Here is a 21,853-nt window from a genome sequence, read left to right as displayed (position 1 = left end):
GAGAATTTTCTAATACCTTGCAGTAGAAGAGTGATATAGTCACATTTGGATTGCTACATAGCTCAGGTTTTGTTGGTTTTTTTTTTTTAGGTAGAGATGTTTAAACAGAATATGCAACTTTAAAATGCTATAAAATCACCACAAAAAATAAAAGAAAACAACAAAAAATAAAGCTGCATCATTCTACCTTCCTCTTATCTAACTCCCCCACCCGTGTATGCATGGGTTGGGGAGATTTGCCTTTTCACTCAAAAGGGTGTCAAGAATAATGGTTGCAAGCTTAAGATTCAATTAAAATTAAAATTTAAAATTTGTCTGGACTCATGGCTCTTTATTGGCATCTGAGGAGGTGGCTACAGGCTTCAAGGCTAAGACAAGGAGGGGAGCAGCTGCGCTTCCCAGGCTCAGTATCAATGGACTTCCGTGTTTTTCCGAGTCCCGTGGATACCCACTGCCTCCATCACCTCCTTTTCCAGCACCTTTAGACAGGACATATAGGTTCTTTTTAGAGCATCCTCCACTGATGTGTCTTTGGGAACATCAGTCATGTTTCAGGGACTATACCACCAGTTCTGGGGAATTTAGGTTTGGGGACAATTCTGACTGCATGAAGACTTATACCACTCTCCTGTCTCAGTGAATCTCCACTCCATTTCAGTGGGTTTCCTTTCCATAGGCTCCACAAGTTGGACCTGGTGGTGGAGCAAAGGGTCTTCACTAGGGATCATGGTGCCCCTGGGATCGTTGGTCTTTCCAATGCGCCGATAATGCACGTTCAGCCCATCCAGGACCACTCTCACTGCCAAACAGCAGCATTGAGAACCCAGACCCATATATTTCTTGGCTCCACTCCTACTGAATATGACATTTTTATCAGAAGAGTTGACCTGTTTACCTCTAAAACAGCACTGAAATATTTGCATTCTTAGCTTTAAAAGACTATAACACTGTATAGTTAAACCAAGTTGATCTATGTCAAATATCCCCAAATGGACAGATTTAGGCATCTGAACACCACATGAACAGAACACATAAAAATGAGTATGACTTATTACTAAAGGTGCATGTGTAATGCAGATCATGGTAGACTCACCTAATAGGTCCTTATACCTGATACCTAAGAATGTGTGTATTATCTGTGTATGGTAAAGGACATATTCTTGCTTGTGATTGTCATAATTTTGAGTATAATTTATCATATGCCAGAAAATAAGAGGTGTTTGACACAGTAACATAAAAAACATATAATTTAAGTGCATTTGGCATTTGAGGCCATGTGCCATCACTAACAGCAAATGGTACACATGTAGCCCGTGCAAAGTTATACTGATGTTGTTTCAAAGAGTTGAGGTTATTAACATTTCAAAGGTTAAATTTATATCTAATTATACTAGCATTTGCTATATTACACTAAGATAAAAATGTACATGTGTGCCATTTATAAATTGGTGCTTCCAGTGTAATTTCATAATGTGTTATCCTTATAAACGTAGTCATTTTGCATAAATGGGAGATATTATTTTATTTTAATTAGGTTATTTAAATTCTCAACCATTAAGGGAAACAGCTTTAGGGTATAAAGCATGCTTTTCATAACTATAGGCTGTATCTCTTCACCTAATAAATGGAATGAAAGCTGAGCATCCAATTTCCCAGGGTTTAAGCCTAATGACCAAAACAATTCTCATATCAATAAACATGTAATAAACATCTGTGTGACATTTATTGGGCTATATGTTCACCATTCAAGAATAAAAGTGGACTCAGTAATGGTAAGGATGATGATGACACATAGTGTCTGGCACACAACGATTAATATTTATTTGAGAAACAATAAATAAATGAAGCTAATATTTTAGAGCTCTTCCTATGTGCATGGCACCATTCTAAATACTCTTGTGAATTAAACATTTCATTTTCCTAATAGTGGTATCATCTTCACGATTTTCCAGAGGAGGAAATTGGGCCCTAGTGAGGCCATAACTTCCTGGTGTCAAGTAGCACAGCCAAGATTCCAATCAGGCACGTGTACTTCAAGCTCCAGCAGGAGAGTCAGACTTGCGCGGGGCAAAGCCTAATATGCACCGTGGTGCATGGTGAGACTGGTGTGATGGTATGATCACAGATGTGAAAAGGGGCCCTGACAGCCAAAAGGAGGGGGTATTTTTTTATTCAGTGAAATGGAAAATACCTCGTAGCTGAGGTCCCTTTTTGACCTGGGCTTAGAAATTCAACCACCAATGAACAGGAGAAGAACATCCAAAGAAGAGGGGAACAATACCAGCATAACTGTATATCTAGGCAGTGAGGAGCGGATCAATAAGTCCACCCAATCAGAGAGTGAAAGGACCCTAGTGAAACCTGGAAGGAGAAATGTCTTGTGGAATCAGATCACTCAGAGACCTTGTGTGCCATGACAAGAAAATTAGATTTACAAATAAGGCAGTGGGAAATAATCAAAGTCACTTAAGCAGAGAAGTGATATTGTCAAATTATCATGTACTCAGTTAACACGCTGACAGAGTCAAACATGGTTCTTGATAGAGATCCGTCAGGAGCAGTAAGCAGCGAGAACGAAGGAAAGGGAAAATAAGTGATCAGTAGTCAGCACTCCGTCTCACCATGCACCGCGCTCCTTGTGGTCCATTTATATTTCACTTTGAAGACATGTCTTAAGAAAGGCAAATCATTATTGAAATTTGGTTCAATCAAAACACTGTAAGAGCAGTGTTTCAGTCCACAGCTGTCCATGTTTTTCCTGCTCTCTCACTTTCTGTCTCATCACGCAGCCAGTCCCCTAGGTCTCCATGCCTTCTTTCAGCTAGGACCAACAAAGAGAAACTTTCGAAGGCTGTTGGCAGTTGTATCAGTCAGGGTTCTCCAGAGAAACAGAACCAATGGGAGATTTTATGTGTACATATATAAAAATATATAATATGTATACATACAGTGCAACAATATTCATTGGCGTAAATAGGTTCATAGTTGTTTGTATGGAAATAATACAATAATTAATAAATAATAATATAAGTATAAACTCTGTTTTGCATACTCACAACTGTAAATCTACTTTTGCCCTACACTGTATATATAAAAGACATTTACTATGAGGAATTGGTTTGTGCAATTTTTGGAGGCTGGAAAGTCCAAAATCTTCAAAGTTAACAGTGGGCAGAGATTCAAGAGGGCTGATTGTGCAGATGAAGTTCAAAGTCTGTCTACAGAAAAACTTTTTCTTGATCGAGTCCAGTCTTTTTGTTCTATTGGGGCCAGTAAGTGACAATGAGGCCTACCCACATTATGAAGAACAAACAGTTTACTATTTTAAATGTCCATCTCATTCAAAAACATGCTCTAGTTTGACACATAAAATTAACCATCACAGTGGTCATTCCTGGACAGGTCTCAAAGTAAGTTTCTACTTAACAGAATATCCATTAAGCATTCCTAAGAGTGCCCCCTGCACAGCTGGAAATGTCCCTCATCCCAGGAACAAGTACTGGCTGTTGTAAATATTTGTTTGCTGCAAGTATGAACTAGCCATAGAGTCAAATTCAAAACTTCTTGTATCCAACATCATGACAATCTTTTATTTGCAAATAGTGTCTTGTAGGCCCCTTGGACCGTATTCACTGTGCCTTATGTATATGTTCCTATGTACCCAGAAAAATAAGTCTTGTTTTGATTTTTTGGAAGGCATTTTTAGCATTCACGTAAAGACACTCCTGCTATGTAAACAGGATCAAAATAAATCAAATGAGAGGAAAATTTAAATTTCTCCCTGGGCAACTTCCAAACTCAGCATTTGGGAACATGTTTTACTATTTTTTTACAAAGAGAATTACCATAATGTATCATGTTTTTTTCTCTAAGCTACAGAAAAATGTCGATCATTTTCCATGTATTACTGTTATTAAATAATATTTTTAGCAGTTAATGCATACAAAGAGCATTGATCAAAAACATCATCATATCTTGCCAGCGTCTGCTGAGCTAGTCTATGCCAAGCACTGAACAAACGCTTTCTGCTTTCCTACAGCTCCAGGGCTTCGCTCCCAGATGGCCACACTATACTATTTGCACTTAAGAGAAGCATGAGAATGGAGATGCAGCTCCCCAAATCCTAACACTTGGCCGTCATGTCTTCTCTCACTCAGCACCACTCCTCTTCCAACTGCCCCTCAGCCCACAAACAGCACTGGAATGAAATCAGTCCTGGAAAATAAAAAAACACAAAAGAAAGAGACTTCCTAGACTCTCCTGAGGCTTCCTAGCTCAGGAACTGTTTATGCAAATTTATTGAGTCTAGCACTGTGCATTAATTAGGAGGACTACCCCCGGCCTGTGTAAAGTGGAGAGAACAATGGTGCTGTGGCAGCACTTGGTCTACAGGAGGTAGAGGTCCTAGAATAGCCTGGATTTTTGCACTCACAAAGGAGAAGCAACTAGGCATTGCAGGCAGCCACAGGCACGTGGCTGGGATTTGTTCTCAGGAGAGAGCCACAGGGGCAGTTTGGGCAGGTGCCCTGCAGTGCTTCTCTGAGGCTCTGACAAGGAGAGAATGGGAAGGCATACCTAAGGGAGGAATGGAGCTCACACCCTGTCCGAGGACAGGGATCACATTCCCCTCTTCCGACACACATCTGGTAAAGTATTTGCATTTTCATATATTGTGCTAAGCTCCGAATCTGAGAATACCATTCCAAGTAAGTAAAATGCAAGGGAAGCATAATGAAATTCTGTTTCCTTTGGCATTTTCTGTAGTTAAAGCAAATTCTGTGCTGCAATAAGGATGCTTTAAAATGTGTTCAAAGAGCCCTGGCCAATGTGGCTCAGTTGGTTAGAGCATAGTCCAGTAAACCAAAGGTTGCAGGTTCGATTTTCAGTCAAGGCATATGCCTAAGTTGCAGGTTCGGTCCCCAGTCAGGGCGCACACAATCTTGGGGAACTGATTCTTGACTGCAAAGTTGGTGCATGACAAGATAAGAGGAATATTTACCACAGTCTGCTTTTACAGAAAACTAAAGTTGAGTTAGTGTAAAAGTTAAAATGATTTTGCTCAGACTGTAAGTTCATCCTTCCATTATTTATCTTTAGTGATCAAAGCGGCATATGTTGTAATCCATCTGGATGAGCAGAAGATCAAAACAAATGACATGAAACAGAAGTGTGTGCTACATGCCGCATGTTTCTATGATCCAATTTTTCTTCAACTTGATGTAATGTAGCCTTTTAATCAATGTATTTATCACTCAACAAAAATATGTAGATCAGAGTGGAAATATGGGATGGTAGAGGGAATTATACTATGAAAAGTACTGAAATTTTTCAGTTCCGAACACATGTTTGGGGGACGAGTTAAGGAGAATAACAACAAACAGAGCCTCAAAATAATATGACATGTGCAACCACTATTCAAAAAAAATTGGCATTCAATGACACATTTTTTTTTATTAAACCACTTTTCCAAAGTGACACTTGGCAAGGATGAGGGCTGCAAGATGATCAGAATGGAGCAGGGGCTCAGCGGATCTCACACACTGCAGGGGCCCGGGGGCCTGAGACAGGCCCAGCCTCTGATCCAAGGCCCACACTTAATCATGAGCACAGCCGTGACACCTTCCCAGGTTGTGCTCATGGCACCTCATCATGGTGTTAGTTAGGCACCACTAAAACATGGGAGGTGTTTTAAAAATACCTGTTTGGGACGAGCCCCCTAGTTTGCAAAGTTATATGTTTTGACCCTCTTTTTACTGTCTTAAAAACAATCTGACTGATTACAGGGACACAGCAGTGCTCCAGGTCTACATCAAGTAATCTGAGGGGATAATTGTTAATTACCCCATTTTCCCACAGGTCAGGGAGGCTCTGAGGCCAGTCAGGCCTCTAGGAGACTGCAGTGAATCATCCATTAACACCTTCATACCACATTAACCACGTATTTGGGCATACTTCGAAATAGAGCAAAGTAGACCCTGGAGGAAAAGGAACTTGACTTTTTCCCCCTTTGGATATTACACCTCTTGCAGGACAGTCCCCCTAAATCCTCTCTCTGTCTGCTTGAACACCTCTGTGGGCGGAGCTCTTCTCCTGCTTCACAAAGCAGCCCTTGTGTTTTCAGACCGAAATATCCTGCTTTCAATACTAAACAGTCCTTATGTCTAGTGCAAAACTTCTACATCCCTACAAGACTAACTGTCCTCGGTAGTCATGCTTCGTCAAATCTCTCTTCCAATCTCACAGGATGGAATGTTAACTCTGCGAGAACCAGGAACTCATCTATGTAACACTATCTCTCTCTGCCTGAGTGCTAACAGGTAGCACTCAGTAAATTTTTGTGGAATGAATGAATGAATGAGTGAATGAGTGAATGAATGAGTGGATGGAGCCACAAACACTTTCAGTGATGTTTAGTGGAAACGAAAGAAAATTCTAGTGTAAAAAATATTGAGTCAGGCAGCCTGGATTCCAGTTTACCACTGCCTCTCAAGATCTATAACATCTTGGGGCATATTTTGATATAAACACTCTAGGATTTATTTTTCTTTATCTGAAGAAGAGGAGTTTGGTTACTTTTAACCTGAGTTCTCATCAAATTCTGCAGTGAAAGTCTTTTTAATTTTAGGTTAGGCTTTCCAGTGCTGCATAGAACATACACCGTTCCTTTCCCCTAGCTCAATTCCCCAAATACTTTCCAAATATAACTCTGTGCACAATATTTATTCTCTAAGACATACCTACATATGTTCTTAACACAAGGTTTTGTAGAAAAATTGTTATGAGCCCCTTCACCTCTTAAAAATGCTATCATTGGGTTGAAATACAACACCACTAGCAAGTTCTGAATGGTACAAACTCAAGTGAGACTACTATCTGACTAGTTCTAAATACTATTTCTTCACCCCACAAATATTTATTTTGAGGCTACAATGTGCTAGCATTGCTCTGGGCAATGTGATTATACTAAGGAGAGAGACAAAGGACTTCTCACTTGTGTGCCTTATTTTCAAGTAGGAGTAGACAGAGTAGGTCATTTCATACTGGGATTTTTATTAATGAAGCAAATAAACCCTAGCAGTGGATGGAAAGTGGGGCAGGGAGCTGCAGTACTCTTTAGGAGGAGTTCAGACAGATGCATAGAGAGCCAAATGCCTAAACAGTTAAGTGGAAAGCACTAAGGTAAAGGGGACCAGCAAATTCCAATCCCTGAGCCACAGATGAGCTTTGTGTGCCATAGAAAATCCAAGGAAAAATTGTGTTACATATAGCTTCACCGTAGTGTTCTACAGGTAGACTAGTTCAAGTTTGTCATCTTAGATTTGCCACTTCGGTTAGCACTGTTAGTGAAGGTTCCACAGGACCAAAGCTAGTGGAGGGACTGTGTCTCTGTAAGGAACCATACGTGGCAGTGAAACTACGAACATTTGCAGAGGCTAAATGTGCTGTTAAGTAAGCATGGAGGCTGAACTCGGGGAGAACTCAGGAAACTGAGACTGAAGGAAAGAAATAAGGAAGCCAGGGGGTGACTAAGTGGGCCAGGTAAAGACTTAAAATGGTCTTTGCCCACATATTTTTAAAGAGCATGTTCTTCATGGTAAAAGAGAATGGAGAACTATGTTGTATTTAAAGGTCTAGGGGCTAGATGAGAAGACTTGGTCTCATAAGAAATTGTCTAACATTGCTGAGTCCTCCAAATACAATATTACATTTCTAAGAAGTATATGTTCCTTTTATACTGTCATTCAAAATATTATAAAAAAGTTAAATATAAATTAGCTAAATGAAAGAGCCCTGTCAAAAGAATTTCAGTTTGCATTTGAAATTGTTCAATTTTTAAAAATTGAATTACACTCTACTTTTAAGTATTAGATTTATTTATATTATAAGATATATCTGGGCTAAAAAAAAGTCTTAAATGCATGTTTTAAGAGCTCTATTCAGTATAGAAATCTAAGGGGCTTGATTTAGAAGAATCAGAATTAGTCACTATCAGTGTAATTGTTATGGTTGTAAAGTTAATTTAGCAGCTGAAATTAACCAATCTAGCAATGGCAAAGATGATTTCTATATGTAAATGCGGTATTAAAATAGATTGTCATATCCTTCAAAAAATAGTGTGGCAGGCATAAAATCTGCATTTAACCTCTTCAGAGACTATCAGAACAAGCTGTGCAAATTTATCAAGTTGTAAAGTCTCTAGAACAGAAAACATGAGCATTATTTTAAAAAAGACCACTGTATCAGTTTTCTATGGCTGCATAACAACCAACCCTAACTTTTAGAACAACACCCACTTATTTAGCTCACAAATCTGCAAAGTTGTTAGTCAGGCCTGGATCAGGCTCGAATACCCCAACTAGGCTAGTCCATACATCTGCAGTCAGCTGGGGACTGGTTGTTCATCAACACTGTGACTCCCACGTCAGCAGCTGGAGACAGTGGAATGGTGGGCTACTTTTGTGTCAGTATGCAATGGCTACTTGGCTTTAACCACTTTGCAAAAAAAGTTAAGAGGGAAAGTGCTGATGCACAAGTATTTTTCAAGGCTCAGCTTGCATAGTTTTCCTACTCCCTCATTGACCAAAAAAAGTCACATTGCCAAATCCAGAAACATTATTGGGACATACTATCGAAGGCCTTGAATACAGGGAGACAAAAAAAAAAAAAAATAGCAGCCATTACTGTGACTAATCCACCACAGCCACATAGAGTAAACCCCCTAGCAAAAATAAATCTTCACATTAAAGAGATGATAAAAACTATTGCAAGAAATAACAAATAAAGGTCCTGAGAAAGATAATGAGAGAATACTAGATTTTATGCTGCATTAAGAGAGACCATGTACCTCTTGTCCACCACTGTATCCTTAGTATCAGGCCAGTGTTTCGCTGTTACGGCATTACTAAAATTTTGTTGAATAAATGAGCAGCTTTAATGGAAGTAGAAGGTCTATATGTGCTGCACAGTGGGAAGAAGCAAGGTGCTGTAGTGCTTTTTTACATGGCCTCTGGAGTCAGCCTGCCCAGGTTTACATCCTGGCTTTGCCTCTTATTACATGTGTATCCTTGGAAAAAGTATGTCACCTCTCCGGGCCCAAATTTCCTGAACTATAAACTGAAAATGATGCCAGTATCCATTGTGATGGTTTTAAACATAGCTCCCAAGTTATTTGATAAGAAATGCTTTAAGAGGTAGGGTCTGCAACAGTGTTGAATGAAGTGGGCTATGTGTGTTTCAACTAATAAAGTCTAGTGAGAATAATGTTGCATGACTTCCAATTTCCAAGACTTAGTCATAAAAAAGGATGTACCTTCTGCCTTGATGGTTGGAACACTTGCTTTTGAAGACTTGAACCTCAATTTGAGAAATCTAATTATGCAAAGAACTCCAGGCTGTGAAGAAGACAAGGGACACAGAAGGGACATGTGTATTGCCCCAGCTGGCAGTGGCAGTGGCAGCTTCCTCTTGGAGCCACCCTAACCCACATACCAGAAGGGTGAGTGAACAAGCCATCAGATGACTCCAGCTTTCAACGGTTGAGTTACTCTCTCCAGCCTTTAAGTCTTTCCAGGGGAAGCCCCCGGCATCATACAGCAGGGAAGTCTGCTCTGCCTGCTCTGCCCCAGCCCAGCTAAGCTTTCTGAATTTCCCACCCACAGAATTGATGAGCATAATACTGTTTTTTTTTAAGCCACTAAGTTTTGGAAAAAGTTGTTATGTTGCAGCAATAACTGTAACAGAAATCCAGTACCTGGAAGAAAGGTGCTACCATAAAACCCAAAAAACATGTCTTGGCTTGATACCCAAAAAACAGGCATTGGGCAGAAGCTAGAAAAACCCTGTAATGGCTAATTTTATGTGTCAACTTGACTAGGCCACAGCATGCCCAAGCATTGGGCCAAACACTATCTGAAGGTGTTTCTAGATGAAATTAACATTTGAATCATTAGACTAAATAAAGCAGATTGCCCTCCTTAACAGGGTGGCCTCCATGCAACTAAAAGACCTGAAGAGAACAGAAGGCTGAGTAAGAAAGTATTGTTCCTTCCTCCTGCCCGGCCATACTAGAAGAGCTGCACGCAAGAAGCCTCATCCGTAACTGTCAAGTTTAAATGACAAGTCCTGGACATGCAGCTGACACAGTGGAGACTTGAGAAAGGGAATAACTGTATTTTGCACCCTGGGATGCAAAGGAAGGAATGTAAGTATCTTTGGCTACAGGGGAATTGTAGCAGTTTTAGAACATGAGCCCAGAATTATTTGATGCTACTTCCTTGCATCTGCATAGGAATATAATCAACTGGCTAACAAGAGGCTGCCTCCGTGACGCTGGGGCTGCTTCCTGAGGCTGGGTCATAAAAAACAATGCAGCTTCTGAATTGCTTGTTGAAAACTCACACTTAGAACCTGGTGCCTCCATTAAGAAGTCTGACCACCCTGCAGCACCATCCCATGTGGATACAAAGACACATGCAGTGCCTAGATGTAGGTTATCCAGTTGGCAGTCATAGTCTTCTATCCATCCCAGTTCAGGTGCCCAACATTTGAGCGAATGAGCTTTCAGATAATTCCAGTTCCTTGTATCGAGTAACCTGAGAGCCACAGGTTACTGTGTGTGGCCTGGAGTAACAGCCACACACAGCGGAGCATCTCACACTGACCTATCACATTCCTGACCCTCAGGATTCATGAGCATTACAAAATAGGGGCTTTAACCCATTTAGTTGTGGGGCAATCTATTACACAGAAATAGCAACTGGAATACAATCTCATGGAGAACTTGTGAACTATCATGAAAAGCACATAAAACAAGTCCTGTTGTTGGTGTTTAATAATTATTAGCTAGAATAAAAATGATTATTATAAATATATGAAATACATACTTTCTATATAAGTTCAGTGTTAGGATCAGCTAAAAGCTACCTTTATCTTCATAGCATATTTATTTAGCTGGTCAGGCAGACAAATTACCTGTTAATGCTAATAGCCATATATGTAATATGAAAAGTTCAGGGAAAGAGGAAACCCTAATTAATGGCTGGAAGTTAGCCATCCATATCCAGGGCTATTAAGGCCAGGATTTCTACAACTACAGACATCTCAGAGAAAACGGTCACATCCCCTGCTGACATTACACAAAGGCAGAGTGACTGACCCCTATTAAACATCATGGATAGTGCTATGTCATCCATGTAAATAAACTCCCCAATCTCATATTCTCTTACCCCAACTCAAATTCAGTGCACTGGCTTAACCTTAGCCATCTCCACCCAAGTCCAGCCATTTCATTGACATCGCAAGCACTGATACCCCAAAGAGTATCAAAGGAAATTTTTTTCACAGAGCAATTCATGTCAAATTGAACCAGGCCAATACCTCAGGTAAGTGCTGTAAGTTCAACAGTTAATAAAGTCATCATTGTGCAGTTGAAAACCATTTAACAGCTGTTCAACACAATGTTATTTTGTTTAGAAAAGTGTTACTGTGATTTAGAAAAATGAAAAAAAAAACTTTTACTATTTCCTTAAGTACTCAAATATTCACAAAATAATCCTGTGCATGTAAACTTTCAACAAACTTTCCTATTTGGTGTCATTGGTAATTTTAGTTTTTCATAGCATGGCTTGTTCTTTATAATACATCAAGTTGGTGAAAAAAAAGGTAATTACGAGCATTGTTGCCCTGGCCAGTGTAGCCCAGTTGGTTGGAGCACTGTCCCATATACCAAAAAGTTGCAGGTTCGATTCCCAGTCAGGCCACATAACTAGGCCATGGGTTCAATCCCCAGTCGAGCCACATATGGGAGGCAACCAATCCATGTTCCTCTCCCACATCAACGATCCTCTCTCTCTCTCCCTTTCAGTTCCTCTCTCTTCCTTCCTCTCCCTCTAAAATCAATAAACTTATCTTTTAAAACGCACTACCACCATAACAATGAATAAAAGTAAAAACAAGCATCAAAATAAGGTATTTATGATTATTTATAATTCTTAAATTTAAAAGTCCATGGGATGTTGAAAAATATTAGTGTAAGTAAAGAACACTTGGCAACATGTACATGGAACACAAGTGAAAGAAACTGAGGCACAGAGATGTTAACTAATCTAACCAAAGTCCCACGATCAAGTGGCAGAGCTAATACTTGTGCCCATTTACTCTTCCTCCAGACCCATGCCTTCAGCTGCCTCGCTCTGCTGCCTTTCAGCCTAGACAGTCATGTAACATGCGCGGGATTCCTTCTAAACCTAGAGCACGAGGTTTCTGCTCTACTCTCACTGGGCACCAAAGAGAATTCCTGAGTCAGCCGGCAACACTGAGAGTCAAAGGTGAAAGTTTCACCGCGTAATTAACTGTAAAGAAATCACTTTTTCCAAACCTTGAATGAACTGCAGTAGTAGTTTCATAGTAGGATATGGTAGTATAGAAGGTAGTTTGAGACTAAAATAAAATATATTGCTAGAATTTAAATGTTTAAAGCTTTGTATCATTTGCAATTACAGATCTCATATGTTGTAAGTTTATGAAAATGAATTCTGAATAAATTTGGAAAGTAAAACTGTTACAGATCTAAGTCTGTACAACTTAAACAACTTTTAGCCATCACTGCTACACGGAACTTGTTTGGGAGTAAACCTGTGAAGGTTTACAGTCAGGAATAATTACCGCCTGTAAAAAAAAATGATCATTTGTGAAAACATAGAGGGCCAGTGCCTCACTTAACAAACGTTTGTTCACTCTGCATTTTATACATGAGCTTTTCTGTGCCCTGTGGCACTGCATGGCCAATTGTGTCCTGGTGCCAAAAGTTTTCTCCTAAGAAACTTTTTTTTTTAAATGGTGACATCAAAAGTACAAATGCTAAAAAAAATTCAGCGTTCCTTTGTATGAGAGAAGGTTTTCTTTGGCAGTGGCTGGTCGAAAGAGATTGCATTGCAACTGTGTTCTTTGCCTTCCTGTCTAGATCTGCACAATTCGATGAGTGGGATAATCAGTGTGAAAAGTGACAAAGTACTCAGATGCCCAGCACCCCGGAGCACGCTGTCCTTTTAGGTCTCCTTTCACTCGCTTCAGAGCAAAGGCTTATCGCCAGTCCTACCCTCATGTCACACCTATTTCAATTATTGAACAGGGTTGCAGAGACAGGGAAAAGAATGACTATTGAATAGATGTCATTTCGCACCCTCCCCTGGAGGTTATAAAGGCGGCCACAGGTGGCTCAGAGTGATACGGTGAGGAATGGGCTGGAGGACAGCAACACTCAGACTTCCACCCCCTTCAGCGAACCTCAGCCTGAGGAATTCTAAACCCGCGCTGGTATTGTCAGCTCCCTTTGTGCTGCAGAGAATTGAGTCGATGTTGGCTAATCAGCAAGTTCTAAAAACCCTGACTGATAAAACAGTCTGGCTACATCTGCTCCTCCCATGCTCCAAGACACTTCCTCTGAAGATTTTTGTTCAACAGTCTTTCAAACACGGTGATTACACTGCATCTCATTAAGTCACCTATGAATACATAATAATTTTTTAAAAATTCACACCGGGAGAGGAGTTTTAACAACATACCTGGCTTAAGTGAGCCCACTATTTAAAAAATACTGACCAGGGTGTGCCAGAAAGTACTAATTGTTTTCATTTAATAGTCAATAAACGTGTTATTCAGTCTTACTTACTAATACAATTACCCACAACATCTGCTTTAAACAAAAAAAAATTGTGACTTATGCTGATTTCATTGCTGAAAGCCAATAATAATATGGAAATTAGCTGGTTTTCATTATACGAAAGTATTCTAATACTATTAGCATACTCAGTGGAATTCAGTCTAAGCGCACGGGACCGTAATACCCAATTTAGATTCAGGAGAGTAGTTGGAAAGGGCTCTTCTGGAGAAACAAAACAGAGAGCCTTTCTACCCCCTGGCATTTCCCCTATAGGGTCAGATTCCCACCTGCTAGAGATATAGTTCATTTGGTTAATACAGAGCATTCTGGATAAATGTGCACAGGTTATTCATAAATAAATGTTTGTGATTACCCGAGTCCCGGCTATTTTCAATCTCAGGAGTCAACTGCTGCACAGGCAACAATGCAGGGAACCATTGTAACTACACTTCGGCAAAGGAGGATCATTTAGAGCTCCGCTATATGGCAAGTGATACAACATCCAACCAAAAAATGGCTTTAAACAATAAAGAATATATACTGAATTACTTCACTGGAAAATTGTTTGGTTTTGAACAAGCATCGGACTGACCAAGTAGCTCAACCAACATCACTGAGAACTTATTTTTTCTTTCTCTCTCTGTGCTGTTTTCCAGTCAGCTTCAGCAGCATCAAGAGCATCTTTGGTTCCCCTGAAGCTCCAACCTTCTCCCTTCAAATGTCCAGGTCCAGACCACATGTTCTCATACAAAACACCCAGAAGAAGAGAACAATTCTAGTCTAGAAGTTTCTAGGACCAATACGGTTTCTCTTTACCCAAAGTCCAAAGGTTCAATGTGTGCCACTGATTCTGACGCAGTTATGTATCCACTACTGAACCGATTACTATGACAGACTGACTGACAAGCCAATCAAGGCACACCCTGAAGCCGTGGCAGAGGTGGTTCCCTGAGAACAGGCAGAGGTGGTTCCCTGAGACTGTTACCAGAAGGAAGAATGGATGATGCACAACAGAGACAATGGATGTCCCCTAAAGATGTGTCCTCAGAGCTCACTTCTATCCTGCCTGAGCCAAACACATAACTCATCACTTAACATTGTCCATAGGTCTGATTTTAGCAAAACAACCTATAAAGAAACCAATTTCACTAAAGGCTAATTGACAAGAACAGGAGTTAAGCTCCTATGGCACTCATCAATGTTATAACAAAATTACACTGAATGAAATGATGTTATTCCAGGACCTACTGTGTGCCTTTGAAGACAGTCATAGCTTTTGCACACTGAGTGAGGATGACCACATAATTTTGTTAAAGGAGGAACAGAAGAAAACAAAATGTTCTTATTTTTGAAATGAGATATAGTAGTAAATATAGTTATTTTCTACATTTACTCACAAAGACACATTTTCTTTAGAGGGCAAGCTGGAGAGGTTAGGTGACTTACTCAAGGTCAAAAGGCTTTGGTGAAGCCAAGGCCCCATCTCAGGTATCCTGCATCTCACTCAGTCTAGCTATCTCCCTGAACGGTTCTGTCCACTGTTATTTCATTTTACCTTATTTTCTAAGTTATAATGAAATTAATTCTAGTTATGTTCTGTAAATAGAACCCATTTTATCCCCACCTCATTTTATGAGTTATGGGCAGATAACCATAACATAAACCGTAGCTTTGGATAAGAAATCCAGTCTGCCACTGAAAGGTGAGCAGTTTTGAGGGTTATACAGCTCTTTTAAGTTTTGGGATTGTAATTCTGTTCCTTGAAAGACACTTACCAGATGCAACAGTAGTAGAAAGAGCACTAGACTGACAGTCAGTAGGCCTGTGTTTTTTCTCCCACCTTTATCACTAAACAGTGGCAGCACACCAGCAAGTTATTTATTGTCTACCGGTTTCAACCATGGAATTAAGATAAAGCCTTCCCCTTTTTTTTTAAAGATTTTATTTATTTATTTTTAGAGAGAGAAGGGAGGGAGATAGAGAGAGAGAAAGAGGGAGACAGAAACATCAATGTGTGGTTGCTGGGGATTATGGCCTGCAACCCAGGAATGTACCATGGCTGGGAATCGAACCTGCGACACTTTGGTTCGCAGCCTGCACTCAATCCACTGAGCTACGCCAGCCAGGGCTAAGATAAAGCCTTCTTAAAGGACTTTCTGCTTTTGAGATCCTTTGCTTCTATAAGTTTTTCTCTAGAAATGTGAAAAGGTTACAGTACCTTAATTGTGGACAAATACATAGAACTTGAAATTCGATTGGCTAATCTCACGTTAGGCTCTGGCCCTGAGGTTAAATATGTTACTTAGCTTTTATGACTTTCTCCTAAAAAGTAGAATTAATAAATCTATCATTTACCCACTATGTTTAAAATGAAGAATATATATCAAACAGCCATATTTTCTTCAAATCACTGGAGTTCACGAAAGGATTGCCAATGAACAGATCAGCAGCCCCTGTAAGGAAAGGTGGCCCATTGGGATATCATTGGGAAGCAAGCAGAAGACCTTGCAAGGGATTATCCCAGAAAAATGAAAGAGAGTTAACATTCCTTTTAGGGAAAGAAAAAAAAAAAGGAAAAATGGAAGTAAAGAAATATCATAAAATATCATGGAAGCAGTAAAGGAAAAATGCACATATAAACAAAAGTGGATTTTTTTTTCTTTTCCTTCCCCCTCTCTTCCCCAGAGAAAAGACCTTCTAAAACATGGTCCGCATGCATGTTCAGCTTGCGGGTGAGGAAAGGGTCGGGGGAAAGGGCCCATGGCCTCTTCTCTCCTCTGACATCACTCCCAATGTCTAACTCCCAGCTCTGTGCTCACAGCGAATGGCAGCATCCAATGAAGTCGTAGTAGCACCCTTGGTTGGATCCATGGTTCACCTCTATGTTTGAAATACAGCAGGACATAGAAACAATTGCTCATAAATCCCAGAGAGTTGTAAGAACTATGTGCTAGAGGTTGAAACTTACAGTCATAATGTCCATTTACAAAGCATGAAATTAAGTTACCGTGAGAGTTCTAAGAATTTGATTACTGTTGTAAGAGACAGATGTCTTACAGGCCTGAATCCCCAGTGTGAATTAATTGCAACCTAATAAATGGTGTTAACAAATCTAGAAAAAGAAGAAAAAATGGATTAATAGAAGCAAAGCGGCCCACTAAGAAAAGTAGGCAAATGAGATTTAAAGAAACTAAACTGATCAGTCTCTGTACGCAACTAGAGAAGGAGCGATCTGGAGCCACAAACTTGCTCAGAGAGCTATTTCCCTCCATGGTTCTCCCAATGCTGCAGCTTACCCAAGGTCTAGATGAACTGTCCCCACCCCAAACCACTTAATTCCCCTCATTGATCCAATGCTATAAAGGAAAGTCTGATTACTAATGTCCTTTCTTGGACTCTTCTAGAGCATTCCATCACTAAAAAACATCATTTCTGGGTATAAATTAATAAACTTGACCAGCTACACTATATATAACTCTTCTATAACTCTGATTAGTCTATCTACTTCATAAGAGATTGATCATCTAATAATAAAGGTGTGCTAATAAAAGCTTGTCTCTGGAATAGAAGTCTGAGGAACTGTCTTTTAACTGCCCAGACAACCTCTAGAGCTGATGCCTCTACAAGATAAATCTGCATCCTTCACCTAGACATGAATATCAACTATACCAAACTGGATGTAATATGCTATTTTGTTTTTGCACTTCTAGGGTCATTAAGCAAATACATAAATAATTATGTTATATCATGCAAAATATGTCAAGTGCTTATTCATTATACAGCTTGGAGTTAAAATTATCACCTTTTTAAATTTTAATATTATTTTTACAGCCTAGATCTTTTGGAGTATTGTGATAGTTAATCGTTTCCATATTTTCTTTATATTCTTTAAAAATACAAAAAAACTAGGTATATAAAAGTTATGGGTTAGTATATTCAAGAGTCTCTAAGTTTCTAATGGAAGAAATTAAATTTGCTCACATTTAAATGAGCAAATCCTTAGTTCTGAAATTCAATCATTTGCCTCATGTGTGCATGTATTATTTTGACAACTTTAAGACACGCAAAATACAGGAAAGAAACCTCAAAGGAGAATGTGTCTCATTTGTTCAACCAGAAAAAAGCGCACATGTGCAAACGATGTTCCATCTTCCTTTAGAGAGAATCCACACTTGTCCTGAGCGGATTCTTCTTGCTTTCCAATGCACTGGTACATGTTGTTTAATTTAACCATCTAAGATGACGTTTATAGCTTTTTAGACGTTTAATTCACCAAAACAAGAGATTTAATAATCTCCTTGATAAGATTTAATATTTCAAACAAACTCTTAAAGAGAAACATTTAGTTCCAGTCTACAGAAAACTGAGTATTTGAAACCTAAAAAGCACTTCTCTTTCTTAAAACTGTCTCTTTTGAAAAATAACATACAGGCTGGGAACTTCCTTTTTGTCCCCATATTTAACCTGATTTTTCTTTAAGAATGCCCACTGATTCGCCTTGTGACACCCGAAAGTGTGTTTGTCCCTGAAAGAAATGCAGCTGTGCGTAAATAGATACTTCTTTAAGATATTTGTGAGGATGTCTGAAAATGTGATTTAACATCAATATCTGAATAAAGATTGTGGCTATTTTTATTTGAGATAGAAGAATTTCATTATCATTTCTGACAAGTTAGTGTGACGTTTTCAATAGTCAGGTAAGCCAGCCATCCCAGCTTTATCTGATTCATCTGCAAGTAAATATGGAGAACAGATTTCTGGGCAGTGGGGCAGGGGTGGGGAATCTGGAAACAAACTGTGTTTTCATTGCCAAACATTCAGATGCTAATCATTCTACATACTGAAATTGTCATCTTATGAAATTTTGTCAAAATGTATTATCTTAAAATTTATCCAAAGAATCTAGATGATGAGTAAGACAGTAATGTATAGCTAATGTTTATAAATCTGCTTTTAGCAATCCCAATCCTATTCTCAGAAGTGGTCAGTGTCCTCTATTTCCCACCCCATCCGATAAATTCAACAGAGCAGTCTTCGATGTCCTAACAACCCTACTACCAAGTCAAAGAGGAGGCATATTTAAGAGAATATTTTCCATGAATAACTAGCTGATAAAGTTTCTGACTTTACAAGGATTTTTCATTCTTAGAAACTCCAGAAATACCCAACGTGCCTATGGCAGAGCAGTTACTCAGGCAAAAGCATCTCTTACACCAAATCAGTCAGACAAATCGCCTGAAGTTTTGAACAAATTCTAGACACATCAAGATCTTGTCGTCTTCGGTGATATTTCAAAACCAGTTCGAATGAAGTACAAAGAGACTATAAATTGTATGTTCTCATATAAAGGTGTGTTTGAGTTTATTACTCTCTTCCTTTCGGGTACACCTTGACACTGTTCTCCATTGCCTTTGATAGTTTTGCTTCCTTTTTGATTTGTTTCTATGCCCCTTCCTCAGTCCCTGGTACCTAATCTTCAGAAAAAGATTAACATACAGAACCAGAGGTACAGAAGGCTCCTTTCCTACAAAGCTATTAAGACCTGAGGACTAGGTACTAGTTGGGTTAAAAAGATAAGAGGATTACAGTATCTGGCAGTCCATCTTGTTCTGTTTTAAGTGAACACAATAACTTTATATTTTTACCCAATATCCTTGCATCTGCTCAATCTTTTTCTTAAAACACTTTGAAGTAAGTTCCCAGCATCTGATCTTTCAGGCAGTTTAACTTAGAACAGCAGCTGCTAAATTTCACTGTAAAATTAAGCCTGAATGCAGTAAGTTGAATGTTATATTTCTCTAGCCCATGTAAGTTTCAAATAATGGGTTTTTTTTTTTCACGAAGAAAAAAAAAGAAACATCAAACAAAAGTAATACACATGCATGCACTGGGAGTGAATATGAAGAGCAATAGATCTTCTGAGGCAGTGAAATGTCATCTCCATTCATGCTATGTATTCAGTGCCACAGCTGTCATATCTCTGATTTCTGTCACTTTGTAAACAGAGTCATTCTGAAACATTCTAGCTTAATGAGTAGTGAGCAAAATGAGCACACGTCCATTGCCCCTTTCTGAAAATGGACAACAGCAGTGTCCACTGATGTCCAGGACAGATGGGTTGTGCCCCATCAGCCATAAATGTCCAAGGTGACTCTGTGTACTGTTTAGGAAAGGAGGCAAAAGTTTTTATCTGTCAAGCAGTAAGTGTCCTTATGGGTTTGCTTCCTTTGTTCACACAGAAAACAGAGGTTACGTTGAGTGTGTCCCTGTTAGTTAATAAATGATTCTCTTCCAATCCACTGTTACACTGAGAGCAGGAGCTTGGCTGCTCTTAAGCCTCAGCCGCATCTTGCGGCGCCAAAGAGCAGCATTGGCTACAGTTGGCTTGGCTGTCCTATTTCATTAAATCAAACCTCCTCTTACCTCGACTTCCTTGTTCTTCTCTTTGTTTCTGCCCATGGAACTTCGCCCATTGCTGGCGGTCTCCCGTGCGGGGATTACGGATATCTGGTGGAGGGGCATACTGGCAGGGCTGCAGGTTGCCAGTCCCTGATTGGATGCCTTATCTCTTCACTCGCCCTGAGTAGCCCACCTGCACAATTGTTCATATCCTTGCTTTGCCAAGCTCAGTTCTAAACAAAAAAGGGAAAAATAGTGTGTGAGACACTGTGCAGCAGAAGCCAGGGTCTCTGGCCAAAATGTCAAACACACTGTAAGGGAGTCTAAAAGAAAGGCAAGAACCGATCATCCAGGGAGTGTTGTCTCTCAAAAGGATGATTTACTGCAAGTCATAACTGCTCTGCTTTGTCACTGGAGCGCCCCCTCTCCCCTAAGAGCATTGTGGGAGACAATTCAATTTCTATGGTACCTAATAACTGTCATGGAAACCAAGGAAACCTGGGTCTCACAGGCCCTTATTAGCAACTGCTTCCTTTAATGGCACAGACTCCCACATTTGCAGCGGCTGCCACTTCTGCTTTTGTTTCTCTCGATTCCCCAGGGGTCCACTAAGCACCCAGAGACACAGCATTCTGCTGACTAAGTAAATAAGCAGAAGGCTGAAAAGCTTAGTGTCCTATTTGGAGCCAAATCTCTTCCTTGAAAAGCATGACAAGCTAGCTGCCTCCACAATAATCAGCTTAGGTCAAAGGATCTGGCTTGAAGTGAAGAGCATCGAATGAGGTGTTATAAAGTGAGAACACAGAGACAGAGGGGTGACAGAGAAAGGTAGAGGCCGAACTGGGAGCGAGTGCAAGTGCCTTTCTCTGGATGATGGTGAAAAGAGTTAACATTCCCTGCACCTTTCTCAGGAAGACATCAGCAACAGGAGTCAGAAGGCACCATCATTCTGAAACACGTCGCACCGCACTACACATTTCAGCTTTATTGCAATTCCTGTGCTCCCTGGAATACATTGTTACAATCCATAGTAGCTTCCCCTTGTTTTTCCAAGAAGGAAACAGACGCTGCTAAGGACTTTATTGTCCTCTTAATAAGTGACTGATACACATTTCTGTCCTTCATATTAGAAAAAAAATCCAGTCTCTCAGTGCAGTGAGTTTTCAAAACACATTAATTTTTAAATATATCACTTTCCCTCTTTGGTCATTTCTTCTTCATGAGGGTATTTAGTATTCTGTCTCCATGAGGGGCGTGCAAACCATGGGCTGCAGGAGGCCCAGGATGGCTAGGACACGGCCCACTGCAAAATCATATATTTACTTAGAGCCTTTTTTTTTTGCAGTTTTCATTAGTGTTTGTGCATTTAATGTGTGGCCCAAGACAACACTTCTTCTTCCAGTGTGGCCCAGAGATGCCAAAAGTTTGGACACGAGGACAGAATTTGAATAATACATGCACTTTATATTTTCTGGACATTTTGAATAGATCAAATCTCTGACTATCTTTTGTGTTTCTTTACCTCAAAGGAGGCAAAACTTAGAAAATCTGTTGTTTTATATATCTTCAGGCACCATGTATAAATTCTAACTTGTCCCTAATCCCACAGGAAAACTTATATGTAGTTTCTACCTGCAATTCATCTTTAACCAGCTGTGTATTCCACAATGACAATGACATTTTCTATAAGATATTTCCAGTTGATATAAAGATTACTAAAAAAATATCTTTAAGTTAAATATTAGCTGAAACAAATACTTGGGTATACCTTCAAGTTTGGTCTAACTGTGTGTT

The 21,853-nt window shown here is 39.6% G+C and overlaps 1 long non-coding RNA gene across 2 annotated transcripts; it reads right to left on the bottom strand.

Moving 5' to 3' along the window:
* Positions 1 to 236: 236 nt before the first annotated feature.
* LOC118501946 lies at positions 237 to 20,707 on the bottom strand. 2 transcript variants are annotated; one of them, XR_004904600.1, is made up of 5 exons: positions 20,529 to 20,707; positions 20,084 to 20,292; positions 14,432 to 14,435; positions 596 to 603; positions 237 to 247 (listed from the first exon to the last, which is right to left on the bottom strand). It is a non-coding gene; the product is annotated as an uncharacterized LOC118501946 (long non-coding RNA). The 2 variants fall into 2 exon arrangements; XR_004904599.1 differs by lacking the exons at positions 237 to 247; positions 596 to 603; positions 14,432 to 14,435 and adding an exon at positions 18,793 to 18,804 and having other exon boundaries at positions 20,529 to 20,706.
* Positions 20,708 to 21,853: the final 1,146 nt, after the last annotated feature.

Source organism: Phyllostomus discolor, chromosome 8 (genome assembly GCF_004126475.2).
Source record: "Phyllostomus discolor isolate MPI-MPIP mPhyDis1 chromosome 8, mPhyDis1.pri.v3, whole genome shotgun sequence".
In the NCBI taxonomy this organism is placed as follows: domain Eukaryota; kingdom Metazoa; phylum Chordata; class Mammalia; order Chiroptera; family Phyllostomidae; genus Phyllostomus; species Phyllostomus discolor.
This window is presented reverse-complemented; position numbering and strand designations above follow the sequence as displayed.